Here is an 18,838-nt window from a genome sequence, read left to right as displayed (position 1 = left end):
CGGCCGTAAGTGACGACTTACCATAGAGACGGCACCTAGAAGGTCGCCCTTAGCTTTGAAACTGGGTCCTCCATGGCCGCCTTAAAGGGGCCGCAGCCGCGAGATGTTGATTAATGGGGACGAGCGCTCTAGCGAGAGGGGAGGGTCCTAGAGCAAGAGAATCAGAAGGCCATCCAGGTGCCCGGTGCTGAGCGTGAATTATCCCTTTACTCCTAATGCAACCTTAGGCAGCGGGTAGGTACAATGATCACTTCTGTTTTCCAGGTGAGAAGAGCAGTGCTGCAAAGAAGATGAGTTACTTTCCCAAGCTTGGCCAGCCAGGAAGCCAACGGCCCTCTGCTTTCTATGTTAGGAATCACAACCCATCAGTTTTGGAATCTGCCTTTAGGCAGGGCGGTGCTCTGGTTAGCCACAGGCCCCCTCCAATCCCTATTGCTTTTCACCCACTGTTCTCCACATTTACAGCACCCGAGGTCCCAGGAGGGTGTTTGAATTTGTGACTTGGGGCCTCCAGCCTAAAAATCCCAACTCATTGGCACTCAAATCCTTCAGAATCTAGCCTGGTATGCTGCTGCTCTCTCCCTCCGTCAATTACGAGGAACTTCTCACCGTGCCCCCTGAACACCCAACCCTGCCAGCCTCATCTTCCCAGAATTCTTGAAGGACAGGATTTGTTTTTGCACGTGTAGTTCCTCACAGAGCCGGGCACCTGGGCGCTGCTCACTCCAGGTGTTGAGTGACATGGGAGGAGGTGAAGCAATCTGTCAGACAGGCTGTTTTGCTACTTACCATGTGGCTTAACCTCATGGGCCTCTGTTTCTCTGTATGTGAGATAAAAAGGCTGGACCGGGTCCCAGCCTTCATTTATCAGTAAACCTCTTTTTTTAGATGCAATATTTTTTCAGAAATCCAGTGGTTAAGACAGATAAACTTTCTAAAACCCAACAACGAAAAGATAAGAAACCCTATTTAAAAATGGGCAAAGGACTCAAATAAACATATCTCCAAAGGAGACATACATATGACTGATAATCACATGAAAAGATGCTCAACATCATTAATCATGGTACCACAGTGAGATACCACTCCTATCCACTAGGATGGCTAGAATCCAAAAATCTGAAAATAAGAACCATTGGGGAAGATGTAGAGAAACTGGAACCCTTGTACATTGCTGGTGGGAATGTAAAATGATGCCGCTGTGGAAAATAGTTTGGAAGTTCCTCAAAAAGTTAAACATAGAAATGTCATGTGACCCAAAATTCCACTCATAGGTATATACCCCAAAGAATTTAAAATAAAGAGTCAGACAGATTCTTGTGCACCCATGTTCATAGCAGCTTTATTCACAAAAGCTACAAGGTGGAAACAACCCGAGTGTCCATCAACAGATGCATGGGTAAACAAAATGTGGTCTATACATACAGTGGAATATTATTCAGCTGTAGAAGGAGCAAAGTTTTGACATATGCTACCATGTGGATGAGTCTTGAAAGCAGTGAAAGAAACCAGACAGGAAAGGTCTCGTATTGTATGATTCTATTCATATGAAATATCTAGCATAGGCGGCTCTTAGAGACGAAGTAGATTAGAGGTTACAGGGCTGGGGGAGTGGAGAATGAAGAGTTACTGCTTAATGGTCATGGAGTTTCTATTTGGGGCGATGAAAAAGCTTTGGAAGCAGATATAGTGGTGATGGTTGCACAACACTGAGAATGTACTTAACGCCACAGACTGTACATTTTTAAACGGTTGAGGGACTTCCCTGGTGGCGCAGTGGTTAAGAATCTGCCTGCCATTGCAGGGGACACGGATTCGAGTCCTGGTCCGGGAAGATCCCACATGCCGCGGAGCAACTAAGCCCGTGCGCCACAGCTACTGAGCCTGCGCTCTAGAGCCCACGAGCCACAACTACTGAGCCCGCGTGCAGCAACAAAGACCCAATGCAGCCAAAAATAAAATTAATTAATTTTTAAAAATGGTTGGGAATTCCCTGGCGGTCCAGTGGTTAGGATTCTGCACTTTCACTGCCGAGGGTGCGGGTTTGATCCCTGGTCGGGGAACTAAGATCCCGCAAGCCGCATGGCCAAAAACAAAAAAATTAAAATGGTAAGTTTTATGTCAGGTATATTTTACCATAATAAAATTTTTTCCTAATTAAAAATGATTAAAATAGCAACTTTTATGTTATTTATATTTTAGCACAATAAAAAAAGAGAAAGTGGATAGAAAGTCCTTCAAGATACACGTTTTTAAAATAGATAAATAAATAAATTTATTTATTTTTGGCTGTGTTGGGTGGGTTTACGTTGCTGTGTGCGGGCTTTCTCTAGTTGCGGCTAGCGGGGGCTACTGTTCTTTGCGGTGTGCAGGCTTCTCATTGCAGTGGCTTCTCTTGTTGCGGAACACAGGCTCTAGGTGCGCGGGCTTCAGGAGTTGTGGCACGCGGGCTCTAGAGCGCAGGCTCAGTAGTTGTGGCACACGGGCTTAGTTGCTCTGCGGCATGTGGGATCTTCCCATACCAGGGATTGAACCCGTGTCCCTTGCATTGGCAGGCGGATTCATAGCTACTGCGCCACCAGGGAAGCCCCAAGATATACTTTTAAGCGAAGAGAAAAGCAAGGCGGAGAAAAATATGTTTGCCGTGCTACCATTTACTTTAGAAATAATAAAAAAGAATATTTATGTGTGGGGGAAAAATAGATAAGGTAGGAGTTGCTCTGGTGGAAACAGGACAGCCCCCGAGGCCTCGAGCCAGCCTGGTCCCAGAGGTCTCCTGTAAGTTCTGTGGACCGCTCAGCCCACAGAGCAGAGGGTGCCAACCATGGGACACTCCCAGGGCTCTTCCCAGCTCTCAGGTCCTTGATCTCGGAGTGAAATGGCCTGAAAGGGAGTCCTTGATTGAGTCACACACACACCCCAGCCTTGGGGGAAGCAGAGGCTTAAGGGAAAGATTGGCATGAAACCCAATGCTAGAAACGCTACAGGGGAAGACAGTTCCCAGGGGCTACTAGTGACATGCAACTGTCCAGATCATTCTACACTATTCCCAGTGAGAAAGGACTTAGGGTCTCCAGTTGAACATTCTCTAGAGCACTGGACGTTAAACAAACATGTCTTTGCATCCTGTTTCCATCTGCTGAAATGCTGCCCGGGTGTGGGTTCTTAACATTGAACCTCCAGCCCTGGTCTGTGACCGCACCTCAAGACAACAGTTTTCGTTTGTCCTCCTACATGATGAGTGTGCTGGCACCTGAGTGAGTGATGGAGGGAAACTTCGAACCCACAGGAGGAGACTTGTGAGAACATGTGTGGAGGATGTCACCCCTGCGTGTGGCTCCTGGAATATTCCCCAGCTGTCTCCTGCTCAGTCCATTCCAGCCCCTTCATGGAGTCGGCCCAGCTGCTCGAGGCACGGGGACGGCATGCTTGTTTTCCCCAAGAATACGTGTGTGTGTGTGTGTGTGTGTGTGTGTGTGTGTGTGTGTGTTATAGGAGGCTGTGTACTGTGAATGGGCCTTAGCATTTATGATGTTTCTTCCTCTGGATTACGTAAGAGTGTTAAAGCCGGCAGGAGTCCAGTCTTTCAAAAAGATGCTAAACTTTAGTAGCAATGGATAATTAAACTGTGGTCTCTAAGAAGTAATTTTTTATGTGAAAAATGGCTGTGGGACACAAAAGGCCTATAACAGAAAAGTTAATAAAAACTGAGCTGAAGAATAGTTCTATCAAGTCAAGATTTTGAGCTTCTCTCTCCGTCCACTAGAGGGCGGAATCCTACACCAGACTGTTCTCTTTTGTAACTTGGCACAAAGTTTTTTGGATTTTGTTTTTTGGGTTTTTTTGTTTTGTTTTTGTGTTTGTAATTTAGCCAAGACCTTATTCACTGGAAAGTTATACAGAAGGTTAACCTGCAGGGTTGGGCTCTTTCTTAGGAATCTGCCGGGGAGTCCCAGCTGCACACAGCTCCTGGGAAGTATTTATCATGTCATGGGCCAGCTGAACCAAGCTTGATCATAGGACAGTTGGCACAAATAAATTAATTAATTAAAATAAATATAATAAAGTAGGACTCCTGTTTTCTTTCAACAACAAATTCCTAGTTAACAAAACCAAGACGTGGGTTTTTAATAACTGACTTCCACCAGCAGCTATGTAAGCCGTATTCCACCTGTGTGGGCTGTCCCCGCTGAGTCAAACTTCCAACATTTGTGCCCACTTGCAAACTTTACTTGGTTGTCATCTTCTGTCACGATGACTTACCGTAATGATCTATGGGCAAAGCTCCTGTAGATCCCCTTCACTAATGTGTCATCTCTGTTCCAAATTACTTGAAAGTTAATTACCCCTTTGAAAGTTAATGGGGGAGATAAAAAGAAGATATTAAGAAGTCAAAATGAAATAAAGGCCTCACTTCCTCTGGTCATGTTAGATCTGTGTAAACATTGCTTGGTGTTTGTTTTCAGTTTTTTTCCTAAAGTGATCATTAGTGCACTAGTTTTAAAAGTTCATAGGATGAGGGAATTCTTTGGTGGTCCAGTGGTTAGGACTTGGTGCTTTCACTGCCGTGGCCCGGGTTCAATTCCTGGTTGGGGAACTAAGATCCCTAAAGCCATACAGCGGGGCCAAAAAAAATAATGTTCATAGGATGAAAAGGCTGACACTAAACAGCCATTCCCCACTTCCCACAGCCCTCCGCGCTCAGCTTAGCTCCTTCCTAGTTCACTCATCTCCCTGTTTCTGAATAACCTGTATGTGCTGCTCTTTGACTCACCCTCTTCATCCTGGCCTGTTGCCTTCCTTCCTGGTGGATTCAGGCTGAGCTCTCAGCACCTGCCCTCTGCTTCCCTTTGTCCATCCTCCCAATGCAAGCATCCTATATCATTTCTGTTTTCACCGTTCAGAGGTTACACTATCGTGCATGTGCAAAATCACTCTTTGCCTTTTTATTTTCCCCCATAGTTGTCTTGCCGTTTCTCTGGCTGAGTGTTCTTTGAACCTCTTGCTGATTCTTCCTGCATTTACGGTAGCCTCTTAGCATAACTTGACACGAGCGAGGTCAACCACATTAAGTAATCTATCCATTCTAATTTCTTTTTAGATGAGTGAAAGAAGACAATTTAGTTATGAGTATGTGTGAAACAATTTAGTTATGAGTATGTGTGAAAGTTTTATCACAATCTCGTAGGCAAGGGGAGAGGCCCCTATAGGCCAAACCAAAAGTTCATTTTTTTGGATGCAACTAGAGATTATTCATACTAAGTGAAGTAAGTCAGAAAGAGAAAGACAAATACCGTATGATATCACTTATATGTGGAATCTAAAATATGATACAAACGAACCTATCTATGAAGCAGAAACAGAATCACGGACATAAACAGACTGGTTCCCCGAGGGGAAGGGGGTTGGGGGAGGGATGGAGTGGGAGGTTGGGATTAGCAGATGTAAACTTCTATAGATAGAATGGATAAACAACAAGGTCCTACTGTATAGCACAGAGAACTATATTCAATATCCTATGATAAACCATGATGGAAAAGAATATTAAAAAACAGAATGTATATATAACTGAATCACTTTGCTGTACAGCAGTAATTAACACAACATTGTAAATCAACTATACTTCAATTTAAAAGAAACGAAGTTCGGGCTTCCCTGGTGGCGCAGTGGTTGAGGGTCCGCCTGCCGATGCAGGGGACAAGGGCTCGTGCCCCGGTCCGGGAAGATCCCACATGCCACGGAGCGGCTGGGCCCGTGAGCCATGGCCGCTGAGCCTGCGCGTCCGGAGCCTGTGCTCCGCAACGGGAGAGGCCACAACAGTGAGACGCCCGCGTACCGCAAAAAAAAAAAAAAAAAAAAAAAAAAAAGAAGTTCATTTTTAGGTACGTATATTTTATAAGAAAGTATCATTGCCAGGCTAAATACAGTAAGAATCACTGGCTAATGGTCCTGACAATCAGCTGGGTGGGTAGGTAACTGGTTTCCCGGATAACTCCTTATGAACTTTATCAGGGATGCCAATCTCTTCCCCAAAGGAAGATATGAATTACGTCAGGCTAATAAGAAAGAGGGACTATAGTCCCTCTTTTTGTCCTGGGCATCATACCTGTTTTGGTTAAATACCTGACTCGGTCAAGAAGGGCCATCTAGTGGTATTTTTGTTCTAGGAACAAAAATGAAAGTGTCCTAGTTCAGCGCTACCGAAACAATGTGCACAAATCCCCTGCAGGTTTATCGGATGCAGAGTCTGGAGCTGCAGGTAGGTCTGGGGCGGGCCTGGGGCTCTGCCTTTCTCACTAGCTCCCAGATGCTGCCGGTCTGGGGACCACACTTTGAGGAGTGAGGGAGGGTGTTGTTAGTCGCTTTGTACTTTTTTCACAGATGGATGGTGGATTTAACTCTAGTGTATGATACATGCACAGTTGTGATTACTGGCAGTACTTATACACATTGATGTTATTCCTTTGAGCCAGCGTTCTGTATTGGGGAAGAATTTCCCAGCACAGTCTGTAGTGTTAGCAATTTCTTATAGTCTATGCCCCTGGGCCTCTTAGAGGATGTAAACTGGGTTCTATGAGGCCTCTTACTTATGCGGGTGCAGCAAGAGGCAATGGTAAACACCCAAAGTCTTCCTTGCTGTTTGCTTAAAAAATCTGGAGTCACATGTTGGGGAAATATAATTCAAAACAAAATCTCCCACCTTTCTGAGGAGCTGGGACTTTTCATCCTCAGGGCAGAGGCTGTGGAGGAAGAAGAAATTTTCCTCTGCCATTCTAGGTTCTTCTGGCTGGTCCAAGAATGAAAGTGACAGGAGAAAAATCACACAAAAGATTAGTAACATGTATACATGGGAAAGACCCAGGAAGACTGAGTAACTCACCAAAATCGCCCAAACCGTCACCTTAAATACCATCTTCAGCTAGAGACAAAAGAGGATGTTGGGGGTGAGGGTTTGGGACTTCAAAGGGGAGGAAGGCAGTTCACCTGCAGATGGGAAAGCAAATGTTTGGTGGACAAACGTTTGCGGGGCCGCAGACACAATGTGACACAGCGTGGACTCTGACCTTCAGGCCCTGACGAACTTCCCCACATTCTTCGCAGATACCTCTGGTGATACCTCAGGCCCTTTATCTAAATTCTTTCGGGCAGTTAAGGGGAAGGAAATAAAAACTTTGAGGCTTCTGTTTCTTAAAAGTAATCAGCCTAAATTAATCCTCATGCCAAAGAGAAAACTTTTGGGGGGGGGCAAATTCTGCTCCTCTACAAGGTCAGAGGCTGAATTGATTACAGAGAAAGGGCTGAGAAGGAGGGTCCAGGGGTTCAGAGAACACAGAGGGAGCCGGGGGCCTGGAGTGTGTGGTGAGAGCTGGGGTGTGTGGGGGAGTGGGTGTAGGGAACAGCTACGGTGCTGAGACCGATGTCAGGAAAGAGAAGCTAAAAAGCGTTCTTTAGGGTAACTTTGAGGCACCCACTCAGTGCAGGGTTGTCAGAGTTAGCACGTAAAAATTCAGGACACACAGTGAAATTTCAGACAAACAATGATTTTTTTTTTTTTTTTTAGTATAAGTAAGTCCTAAATATTATATAGACCATGCCTATACTATAGAAATGTGTTATCTGAAATTCAAACTATGGCTGGCGGTTCTTCATTTTTTTTCTGTCGACCATCATTCAGTGAAACCCAAATGATTTTTCAACGCCCCCTTTTGGCTTCGTCACTAGGTTGAACGGGCTCTGACTGGGCCGGAGACTGTCTTCGATCCTGTTCAGCCCCTCAGGACATTTATGACTCCATCTTGAACAAAAGGGGGGACTGAGCTCCTGAAAAACAGCGATGGTTCAGAAACACCCCCTCCACCCATTTTGTGTTTCTGGTGACAGATTTAATGCCACGGAGTTAGAGCAGACTTATCCATGTCCCCCCCCACCCCCCCGTTTGCCTGTGTTAAGGTCTGTCACGGACCCTCCACTTTCCCCTTCTGGCCCCATAAGTGATGAGCTCAACAGCTTGTCCCATTGATCAGTGGGAACAAAGTGCTCATTAGTGAGACTTTGGTTAAGTCTCCCTCCCTCTCCCAGGCCCCTGAACTTTGGGGCGAGCCCAGCTAAAACCTTCTCTGACCTCCTCTCCCACCCAGCCACCCTTCCCTCCACTTGCGCCCAACCTGCTTCTTGCTAGCCGTCTTCATCGCTCCTGATGAAGGAAACTCCCTTTTTGCCTCACGCCTGACGTGCTCCCAGATCTGGTGGGTCACAGTGATTTCCCTGTGGCAGTGGTCCTGCCCCCACCTCCCTTGCAATAAGCCTTCCCAATAAAGTCTCTCTTCCCTAAGTCTGGATTCGGTTTTTACTTGACACCAGGCAGCCAAAAGGCCCGGTTCTGTTGGGGTTACAGGTACACAGAGGCCTCAGTGAGGTCAAATGGACTTTGGAGCTGGGTGGCACCGGGTTTAGGCCGCAGCACCACCACTAGTTTGGTCCTGTGTGCGTGTGGCCTTTGCTCTCGCTGTCCCTGGCCCTGGGATGCCCTTCCCTCCACTTTCCTTTACCCGCTGGTCCTTGTGATTCTGCTCTCAGCACAGATCCCACCAGGGTTCCCTCCCCTCTGCTCCGGGCCCAGGCAGGGACCCCGTGAGCGCTCCCCCGAAGGCATGACTTCTGTGTGCTTTACTCTTTGAGGGGGTCTTTCCTCAGCCAGCTGGTCTGTCCCGGGGCTGTGGTGACTGTCTCACTCACCCCTCTATCCCCAGTGCCTGGCACAGGGCCTGAGGGTGCAGTCCATGTCTGTGTGTGACAAGTGGACACTAATCTGGGACCCTGGGCAGGAGCTGGCCCTCACTGAGCTCACGTCCCGCTTGCAACATGAGAGGCTCAAGGAGGTGACATCTGCAAAGCGCATAGGCCCTACTAGGCCCGTAATAAATTATGCTTACCATTCTCTTTTCATCATATAGTATCTACTTTCCTCTTTTCATCATATTATATAGTACCTTCTTTTTAGAGAACATTCAAATTAACCTCAAAAGGACTAAATGAGGGTAAGTTTATGACAAAGATTCTTTGCTTGACCAAACTTTACTCAGACTCCTGGACCTTCTCTTAGGCCCATCTGTGCACCTCCCTGTAAAACCTAGTTTTAGCAAGAGCCCTGCTGAGTCAGTTTAAACCCTAACCCCCCACTCCCGATAACTGATCAAGTTCCTCACCCTCTACCATCCCCCAGGTGATGCCTGAAGCCCCCTAGCTTGCCTTCAGCAAGAATCCTGTTAGTTCACTTCAGCCAGGACCCATTTTACTCCTCATGTTTCCTCTTAGTAATTTTCCATAACTTTCCACTTGCCCACACTGTATTCCGAGTTGAGCCCAGTCTCTCTCCCCGTTGTAAAATCTCATTGCAGTGGTCCCATTCCCACTGTGATAGTCTGGAATCAGTTCTCCTTACCGTCTCGAACAAGGCTTTTGAGTATTTTTTTTTCTAGCATTTAACAGTAAAGACGTGGACTCCAGTGTCAGGGAGGAAAAATGTTTCTTCTACCTTCTTAGGTCTGTTAATTGGGGGCCTGCAAAAGACAGTTTAGCAAAAGAAAAGACAGATTTTTAAAATTCACACAGGTCTGCAGGAGTTCATGAAAACTGTGATTCAAGGAGGTGGTTAGAATTGGGAGCTTATAAACCATCTTAATAAGGGAAGTGGCACGGGAGGGGAAGAAGGACAATTATGGGAAAGCAAAAGACTTTTAGGAAAGATAAATGGCGCTTTAGGAGAATAGATGGGAGCTATGGTAGTTTTATGTCTGTTAGGGGGAATTCTCATCTGGGTATGGATGTCTCTCCAGAGAGAGGAGTCTTCCCAAGTTGTGATCCTAGCCTCAGGAGAGGATTTGTGACTGTTGAATTATTTTGGGAAGTTCTGCTTTTAGGCCTATAAGGGGGAGTTCAGAGAATAAAACAATAACAAAACTCTTATTCTGGATCCCTTCACCTGCCTTTGTCTTTTCTAATTTTGGTACAAATCAAGGAAATCACCCTCTACTTCCCTCTTCCCAAGTAAGAGGAAATTGAAATGACTCAGATCTGCTCTAGAGGCAGGAGGTGTCAGGCTCAGGGCCCCAGTCCTGGGTGTTCCCCTGCTGTGACCTCACCTCTGACATCTGACACGCCCGTGAGTCCTTGGGTGACAACAGAGTTCCACTCTGCGCAAGGCCAGGGACTTGTGCATCACCTACAAGTTCATTTGTTCCCCTAGGCATGCAATTTACCATCAGGGAATTGCTTATGAACTGGGGGGAAACAGCTGCTCCGTGTGGGGTTATAATGACTTCAGATTCTGGAGCAGTGATGAAGAATCTTATTTATTCAGGCAACCACGCTGTAGACACACAGGGGAAGGAACCAAGACCTATGAACCTAAAATAGCTTCCACCTAAGGACCACCTAGCCCACATCGGGCAACAGGCTGAGTGTGGCACCTGCATCTCATTTACTCCTGGGAACAGGTTTCTGAAGCCGGACGATTCTTTTCTCTACTTCGTAGAGAGAGAGGGCCAGGAGCACAGGGACAGCCCGGCAGGCAGCTGGTGAACTTGGAGCTTGAAGGTGGGCCATGCCCAACTCCCACCGCCATGCAAAGTAAAGAGAGAGTCTCATTCATTTGGTTTTAAGCCAACAAAATGTAAAAGTGTTAACAGTATTTTAAGTACAGAATATCTATTATATATCAATATTTCCATTTTCTGTTAGGCCCACTTAACAAAGCCGAAGCCGTAGAAGGAGAGAGAGAGGGAGATTGACTGAGTCCAAGAGACAGGAAAAGAGGAGTGGACGCTGTGAGGACCAGACCAGCACACTCTCCCCTCTGCACACATGGGGACAGGGTCAGGGAAGGGAGAATGAATCACAACCCTGGGCTTGCTCAGACCTGGGGTAGGGGGTGACCCCAGTGACTTAAAGGGGCCGGTCTTTTTTTTTTTTTCCTTTTTGGCTGCTCTGCTTGGCTTGCGGGATGCAGGGATCGAACCCACATCCTCGCCAGTGAAAGCGTGGAGCGCTAACCACTGGACCGCCAGGGAATTCCCAAGGCGCTCGTCTTAGCTCTTGCTGACATCCGGGCTTATTCCACAGTGCTTCTATAGGTTTTACACATGCAAACGTTCAGGTTGTTGTTTAAGCTTTATCTTGGAGCCCACTAGCTCTGCCAGTGACACCCCAAAGTCCCTTTGACAAAGGGCCTTTGCTGCTGGGTTCCATTCCACAGCCTCTGCACAAGACAATTTGGGGTTGACATTTCTGTCATTGTCTTCCACCCCCTCCACCCCGCATACTCCCGCAGGTAAAGGAAACAGGGGCCCAGAGGGAGGGGACCCGGTTTTATAAGATGATTGTATAAATGTGACGTTTCATGTTCTGAATGATGTTTCATCTCAGTTCTGCTAAAACCATGGTCATCTCAAGAAAAAACTCCTGATGACACAGGAGTAAAGGATGTTTAATCAGATTTCCTAACTGCCTCCCTCTGAAAGGAACGAAACGAAACTAACTGTTAAAGGTCTACTTTTTTTCTTTTTTTTTCCTGGGCCGCGCCATGCGGCATGCTGGATTTTACTTCCCTGATCAGGGATCGAACCTGTGCCCCCTGCAGTGGAAGCGCGGAGTCTTAACCACTGAACGCCACGGAAGTCCCTTAAGGTCTATTTTCTGTCTCCCTTCTGTACCGTTTGTTTTTTGTGCCTGGCATTGGAAGCATGTACTGTTCCATATAGTCTAAAAGGAACAAAATAATGCTTAGTACCTACTCATTTTCAGTCATCAGAGCCCCCAGTTTCACTCCAGTTGGACAGACTGTTATCTACTACATTAACTGAATGCAGAAAATGCCAATATCCTATATGCACATTTTTGGAAAGCGGCGTCCTAATTTGTCAGCCTGCAAACATTTTCCTTGGAATACTCTGGGCTCCCCTGTGCTTCTCGATTCCGTGCTTTCTGTGCAAACAACATAATAGTTGGAACCAACTGCAGGACAACTGCTTCGTTTTAACTTTTGCTGTGTTACCCAGAATAGAGGTGTGGACTTATTCACTGAGGAACATTCTTTCCTGTCTAGAACACGAGGCTCTGAACAGTGGCTCTTTGGCTAGAGTAATTAGACAGTTGACTGAGCTCCAAGAGGTTGCTGGGTTGCAGGGAGAGGAAGTGGCCGGCATCGTTGGACTGTAAGAAAACAATTGTTTCAGCGGGGACAGTCCTCAGTGTCCTCCAGAGAGCCTGGGTCTTGCAGGGATCAGTTAAGGAAGTGACTCTGCGAAAAGGGTGATAATGACGTGTGAGGACCCAGCTAGAAGGCTGTGTGGGGGAGGATTTTCATCCCTGGTCCACCTGCCTCTATGAATAAAAGAAGCCTGATGCATCTTTGATATTTAATTCTTAAAATTATCCCCAAACTGGAAGCAACCATACACAAAAGGGGGAAATTGATTAAACTAATGATGGTCCAGCCGTACGGCGGAAAGGTGCTTATGATAATTTAATGAGCGAGGAAGAAAACAGGTTTCAGCATATTGCATGATTCCACTTATATCCACAAAGCCCCAGATCAGGCAAAAGTAGTTCTATGGTGATAGAGATCAGCAAACTGGTTATTTGGGGGAGGGGTATATGTGCTGAGCAGAGGAAAGGGAACTTTGGGGACAGGAAATACTCTTTATCTTGATTCACAGGGCTGTTAATTGAGTGTCTGCATGTGTGAAAACATCTAAAATTTGTGCTTTTCAGTATGTGTAAGCTATACCTCAATAAAAAAGAAAACATTGTGTGCATACCATGTGGTTTCATTTATAAAGTTCACGAGCAGGAAAGCTAGGCTATGTGTAGAAGTCAAGAGGGGATTGCCTTTGGGGAGCGGGTGACTGGGAACAGAATAAGGGGGCTTCCAGGGGGCAATCGTGTTAGAGTTCTTGACTGGGGCTGTAGCCACACAGGTGTTTTCTCTTTGTGATCGTCCAGCTGTATGCTGGGGATTTGTGATTCTCTGTTCCATTGCTGTACTTCAAAAAAAGATTATCTGAAAATATTATGTACAGTATGGTCCTACTTTGGGGGGTTCAAAATACACACGCAAAGAAAAAAACCTGGGAGGAGGGGCACTGTATTCATTTCCTGTAGCTGCTGTGACAGGTTACCACAAAGTTAGTGGCCTAAAGCAACACAAATGTATTGTCTTACAGTCCTGGAGGTCAGAAGTGTGACTGAGGTCTCACTGAGCTGAAATCAAGCCGAAAGCAGGAACCTTGTGCTTACATTGGGCCACTTGGGTAACCCAAGCTAATCTCCCTTTTTTCTCTGATTAGCATCCTTAATTCCATCTGCAACTTTCATTCCGCTTTGCCATGTGATCTAACATATTCACAGGTTCTGGTTTTAGATGTGGACATCTTTGGGGGCCATCCTTTTGCCAACCACAAGCGTACAATACAAAGTTAAGAATGCTAATTTCCTTATCTGTAACTTCAGAAGTTTTCCGGGGAATACACATGTTGCTTCTGAGATGAGAAGAATTAAATCTCAGTTGTCTATATGGATGGTGTCTTTCCAAGGTGTGGTCAGCCTTCTGGCCAGGACAGTCCTGGGCAGGTAATGGTGTACCCGAGACGTCAATGTTCTAAAGGATGAAACAAAAAGCACTATATATATATTAAAAATGTATATTTATATATATATATAATATATATATATAATTATATACACATATAAATATATAAATATATATATATACACATAACCTTGCTGTACACCTAAAACGTTGTAAATCAACTATACTTCCATTTAAAAAAAAGAAGAAATAATAATAAATAAGAAGAAAAAAAAAGCACCTAAGCCTTGAGCAGATCACTGCCCTTGGAGACTCTCTGTTCCTTCCAGGCATGCAGAGTAATCTTCTTATCCATAAAAACAGCTTTTCTGCTTAAAATTTTTTTTTTTTTTGCGGTACGCGGGCCTCTCACTGCTGTGGCCTCTCCCGTTGTGGAGCACAGGCTCCGGACGCGCAGGCTCAGCGGCCATGACTCACGGGCCCAGCCGCTCCACGGCATGTGGGGTCTTCCCGGACCTGGCCATGAACCCGTGTCCCCTGCATCGGCAGGCAGACTCTCAACCACTGCGCCACCAGGGAAGCCCACTGCTTAAAATTTTGATTGAACTTTAAAGTTGAAAATTTGAAGTAAAATGATGCTTTACTACGGAATTTTGAAAATATGTGAAACAAGCAAATTACATTTTGGGGTTGGAGTATTGGAAACTTGCCAGTGGTACCTTAACATTCCTTTCCGCAGGGGGTTGCCTGGGCACCTTCCCAGGGTCTGTGAGGGGTAGCACGTCCTCTGCCCACAGAACCGCTGAGAGTGTGAAGTTGGCATGGGTTTCTTCCAAGTCACCCCTTTGCCTTCCTTGCCAGCCCTCCTCTCTTGGGTGCTTTCTGGGTCACAAGCTGAATGCACCCCAAAACGTATCTGCAGCCACAGACTCGATAAAGAACAAGTTAAGAAATGCCAACCGAGATAAGTTTGTCTCTCTGATCGTCTGCCCCTGAAATACTGCCAGTCTGAGGTTATCACTGCCTTTGGGACAAACAACAATTCACAAGTGAAGAAGACCCTTAAGGCTTCATGCTTCCCAAGGAGTTACACGTGAGACACGAGTTCTTACTGTGTCTTAATGTGTCTTCTGCCACAGTTGCTCCCAACTCTGATATAATAAACACAGCCTCTTACCCTACTCACGGGCCTAACATACTCCCAGGCACACGCCTTCTGGTCTCAGGAGAGAGATCCTGGCTGCTAAATGTGGGTGCAAATAAGGTCAGTAAAGGTCGCCCTGGGTGGAAAAGAGATGCAAAAGCCCAGCCTGCCGCCTCTGCCTTTTTCACGACACTATTTGTGTGGCCACCTGGGTATCTGTGATAAAAGTCATTATCCTAGAGATCCTAGGAGCCACTCCCCCACCCCCAACCCTCATGATTCAAGAGTCAGGCACAAACTTCAAACAAAACATGGGGTCCCCGGAGCATCTTCTGTGGAGGCTCAAGGCTATCAACCGGAACATCACAGGTCCTCTCAGTTTGCAGGCACAGAGCTGTACTCTTGTTTTATCTTTAGCTACTTATTTTATTTTATTGATTTATTTTTTAATTTTTATTTTATATTGGGGTATAGTTGATTAACAACGTTGTGTTACTTTCAGGTGTACAGCAAAGTGATTCAGTTATACACATACATGTATCTATTCTTTTTCAAAATCTTTTCTCATTTAGGTTATTACATAATATTGAGCAGAGTTTTAACCACTTATTTTAATCATTCACTCCAGAAGACTGCCCCCTGCCAGCTCCTTTCTGGGTCTGACCCTCCACCAGTTTCTAATGAACTGGTAAACTCAAATGTGGGGTCTTTACATTGGGAACAGTCAGGCTGAGAGCATCTGTGGATGTTTGTCCTTTGCGTTTGCCGTTGGCAGCTAAGTTTTGGGCTCAAGGTGTTTTCACCAACGACTCCACTTGTTTCAGGCCCTTTTGGGATCACACAGACCCTTGCTCTTGGCTGGGGGTGTGTATGGGAGGGGAGAAGGGGGTCTTGGGGCCTTCACTCTGGGTGGCTAAAGCCCTTCTCTGATGCTGCCCACCTCCAAGTAAAGGGACATTTTTCTCTGACTACCCCGCGAGTTACTGCAACCAAAGCAGCGTGTTCTCTTGTTTTTACAACCCAGAAAACAAATCACTGTCTCCTAAATGAAAAGGAACAGAACCAGCAACGGGAGAGGTCGTGGGAGATGTTTTCCAAGGATCTAAGGGTACTTGTCAGAATCAAGCAACACTTACATTTAAAATCCTCTTTAACAAGGCCTGTTTTGAAGTCAGTTCATTGTGTGGTAAAGCAAATGAAAAGAAAGGAATGGGGCTTCCCTGGTGGCGCAGTGGTTGAGAGTCCACCTGCCGATGCAGGGGACACGGGTTCGTGCCCCGGTCCGGGAAGATCCCACATGCCGCGGAGCGGCTGGGCCCGTGAGCCATGGCCGCTGGGCCTGCGCGTCCGGAGCCTATGCTCCGCGACGGGAGAGGCCACAGCAGTGAGAGGCCCACGAAAGAAAAGAGTGAAAAGTTTTGAAACCCTACAAAAGCTGTTTCGGGCTCTGGGTGCTGGATGGGGTGTGTGAGGGGCCTCTATCCAAGGCGTAGTCTTATGAGAGCTTTAATAATGGTGTGAGCAAAACCAGATCCAGAACCCAGAAGAATGAATTCTGACCTTTCCATCTGACGGATGGGATGGGATTTCAGAGGGCAGAGATGGGGAAAAGAGACGTTCCAGGTGGAAGAAGTTCAAAGTCCTAGAGAGGCATGTGCTCCTGGGACAGCCAGTCCTCAGATGGCACCATGGGCCAGGCTTTCAGCCCTTGGCTCCTGGGACGCAGCAAAACTAAAATCTCATATTTTTATCATTGTTTCCATATTGTGCTTTACGAGTTTGAAAACTAGCATAGGCATAAATTTGCTTAAAAGTCAGGAGTTTTGACTTGGGATTTGAAAGGACGTTTTTATCAGTAATGGCATGTTCAAACAATCTTAGAATTTCACAGACTTTTCTGCAACCTCCTCCCATTCCTCTGAGGAGGTGCCCGGCAGGATACTCAGTAGCCGACTGTAGAATTTCTCACCTCACCTCATCTCGAATGCTGTGGGTGTGATGGGAGCTGGTCTGCGGGTAGGAGGAATTTTTGGAACGTGATTCCAGGCCAACAACCCATCTTTACAAAGTTAAATCTTGAGCATCCTTTTCTTTTGCCACAATTGGTTATCTCTGGGTCTGCGGAATGTCATCTAGCCAATAGTCTCCAGTCTTTATTTGCAGTAAACGCTACCGAAATAACCTCTATGCAAAGGCACTTTTTGGGTGCATGCAGAAACTCAACCAACATCTTCGCAAAAGACTGGTAATTTTAAAAGCCCTAATTCTCATCAGCTGAATGAATGTTTTGACAGCCTAACGGTGGTCGATGTGCTCTATAGCTTTTACACAGAGCTGATGAATTAGAGAGTAACTTCAAGATCAAGCCCTAGATGAGAATTTTCCCCATGGGGTTGGCCTGTCACCAAGAGATTACCCAAGAAAACTCAGCCCCCTATTGGCACTGGCCACCTCTTGCAGGAAGACACATTTGGAAGGGCTGAGGGATTAGAAAGTCCTTCATCCCAGTGGATTGGAGGGAAAGGGTTTAGTTTGGGGGCATCAGATCTTTGAGACTCTCTTAAGGCTATCACCCAGTCCTTCCCCCTACCTTCTCATCACTCTAGTTGAGAATCTTTGTAGAGCGGGGAATGATTTGCCTTTTTACAATGGGCCGTGAAACAACCCAGCATGGGGAGAAGACCCCACAAACAAGACCAGCCCCACAGATGGCCAGCACCCCCTGCACAAGCCAAGTTCTGACATTCTCTTGAACTATGACCTTAGGCTTGAAGGCCAGCAGCAAGGTGACCATTTCATCTTGGTCAGCTCCAGGGTCAACTGGATGGCAGAACCATTTGATTTTTCCAGTCTGACCATACTGCCTAGGCCAACAGGTCTCCCTGGCTTAGATTGATCACCCCAGTGCCCCAGAAGCTGGGGGTATATGGCCACTTAGAGCCATTGAGGATGAATACAGCAGACGGCTCTTTAGAAGGGTTTGGAGAAGCTGCTTCTCCCTATTCTTTCTTCAACTTAAAGCCCTCTTACCCAGGCTGGCTCTCAGGGGGTCCACACCTACAAAGTGGTGTTGTCTCCCTCCTTCTCCTTAAGGATTACAAATCAGTGATCTTAAAATTTATCACCCACTTCCCTGGCAGTCCAGCAGTTAAGACTCCGAGCTTCCACCACAGGGGGCAAGGGTTCGAGCCCTGGTCGGGGAACTAAGATCCCACATGCTGTGTGGCATGGCCAAAAAAAAAAAAATTATCACCCATAGATCAAGAACAAGGACCTGCTGTGTAGCACAGGGAACAATATTCACTATCTTGAAATAACCTATAAGGAAAAGAATCTGAAAAAGAATGTGTATATGTATAACTGAATCGCTTTGCTGTACACTGAAACGAACACGACACTGTACGTTAACTATACTTCAGTTAAAAACTGAAATTAAAATAAAAATTTATCACCCAACCAGGTCACTTCTGAGAGTGAAAGGGGACGTTATCGATAATTCCCTTGAGTCCGTAGGCATCAACTGAGACTATCTCAGGCCAACAGGGATGCCTGACGCCCTAATTATAAAGAATGGAGAAGGGCAGGAATGTGACTAATTAATGAGGCATATTAATCTCCACCCATGTAGGACTGTCCTTTGAGCCCCACACATTTCCGAGTGACAAAAGGACACTTTTCTGTTATGTAATAATATCCCGGGCACCACCAAGTCCAAAGGGTGACAAAGGACAGAGCATTTCCAGCTGCCCCTCCAGGAATGCCATTTAACAGAAGGAGAGCCCTGGGCCCAGCCAGAAAAGTTCATACTTTCCTAAAGTCAAGGTTATAACCATGCAGCATGGAAGGCTTCTTCCCGTAATTGTTCTAGTGTTCGTGCAGGCACACATGCACCTAGAAGCTGCCATCTATATTTAGCTGCCATTAGCATCGTCTCTGCACAGCATTCCTATCTTATTATGCAGGGAGCACAGGCTTTGACTGGCAATGTAATGCCAGGGGGTTTAGAACAAAGAAAGAAATAACTAGTATCTTCCAGTAACCATCCCATCATCTTCAACAAGATGAAGGAAGCCCTGGCTTTGCTGCCTTCCTAAGCAGGGTCCCAA

At 46.2% G+C, this 18,838-nt stretch overlaps 1 pseudogene across 1 annotated transcript in view; it reads left to right on the top strand.

Annotated features, from left to right (window-relative positions):
• The first annotated feature begins 6,208 nt into the window (after nt 1–6,208).
• Nucleotides 6,209–18,838, top strand: part of LOC149746796 (XRN2 binding domain-containing protein 1 pseudogene) — a 48,377-nt pseudogene continuing 35,747 nt past the window's right edge. Inside the window, exons 1-2 of the transcript XR_016389086.1 lie at nt 6,209–6,259; nt 8,751–8,879. The product of XR_016389086.1 is annotated as an XRN2 binding domain-containing protein 1 pseudogene (transcript). The remainder of the gene's footprint in view (nt 6,260–8,750; nt 8,880–18,838) is intronic.

This window comes from Delphinapterus leucas, chromosome 19 (genome assembly GCF_059928025.1).
Source record: "Delphinapterus leucas isolate spDelLeu-1000000601 "Yukka" chromosome 19, BTC_Dleu_Yukka2, whole genome shotgun sequence".
Taxonomy (NCBI): domain Eukaryota; kingdom Metazoa; phylum Chordata; class Mammalia; order Artiodactyla; family Monodontidae; genus Delphinapterus; species Delphinapterus leucas.
This window is presented reverse-complemented; position numbering and strand designations above follow the sequence as displayed.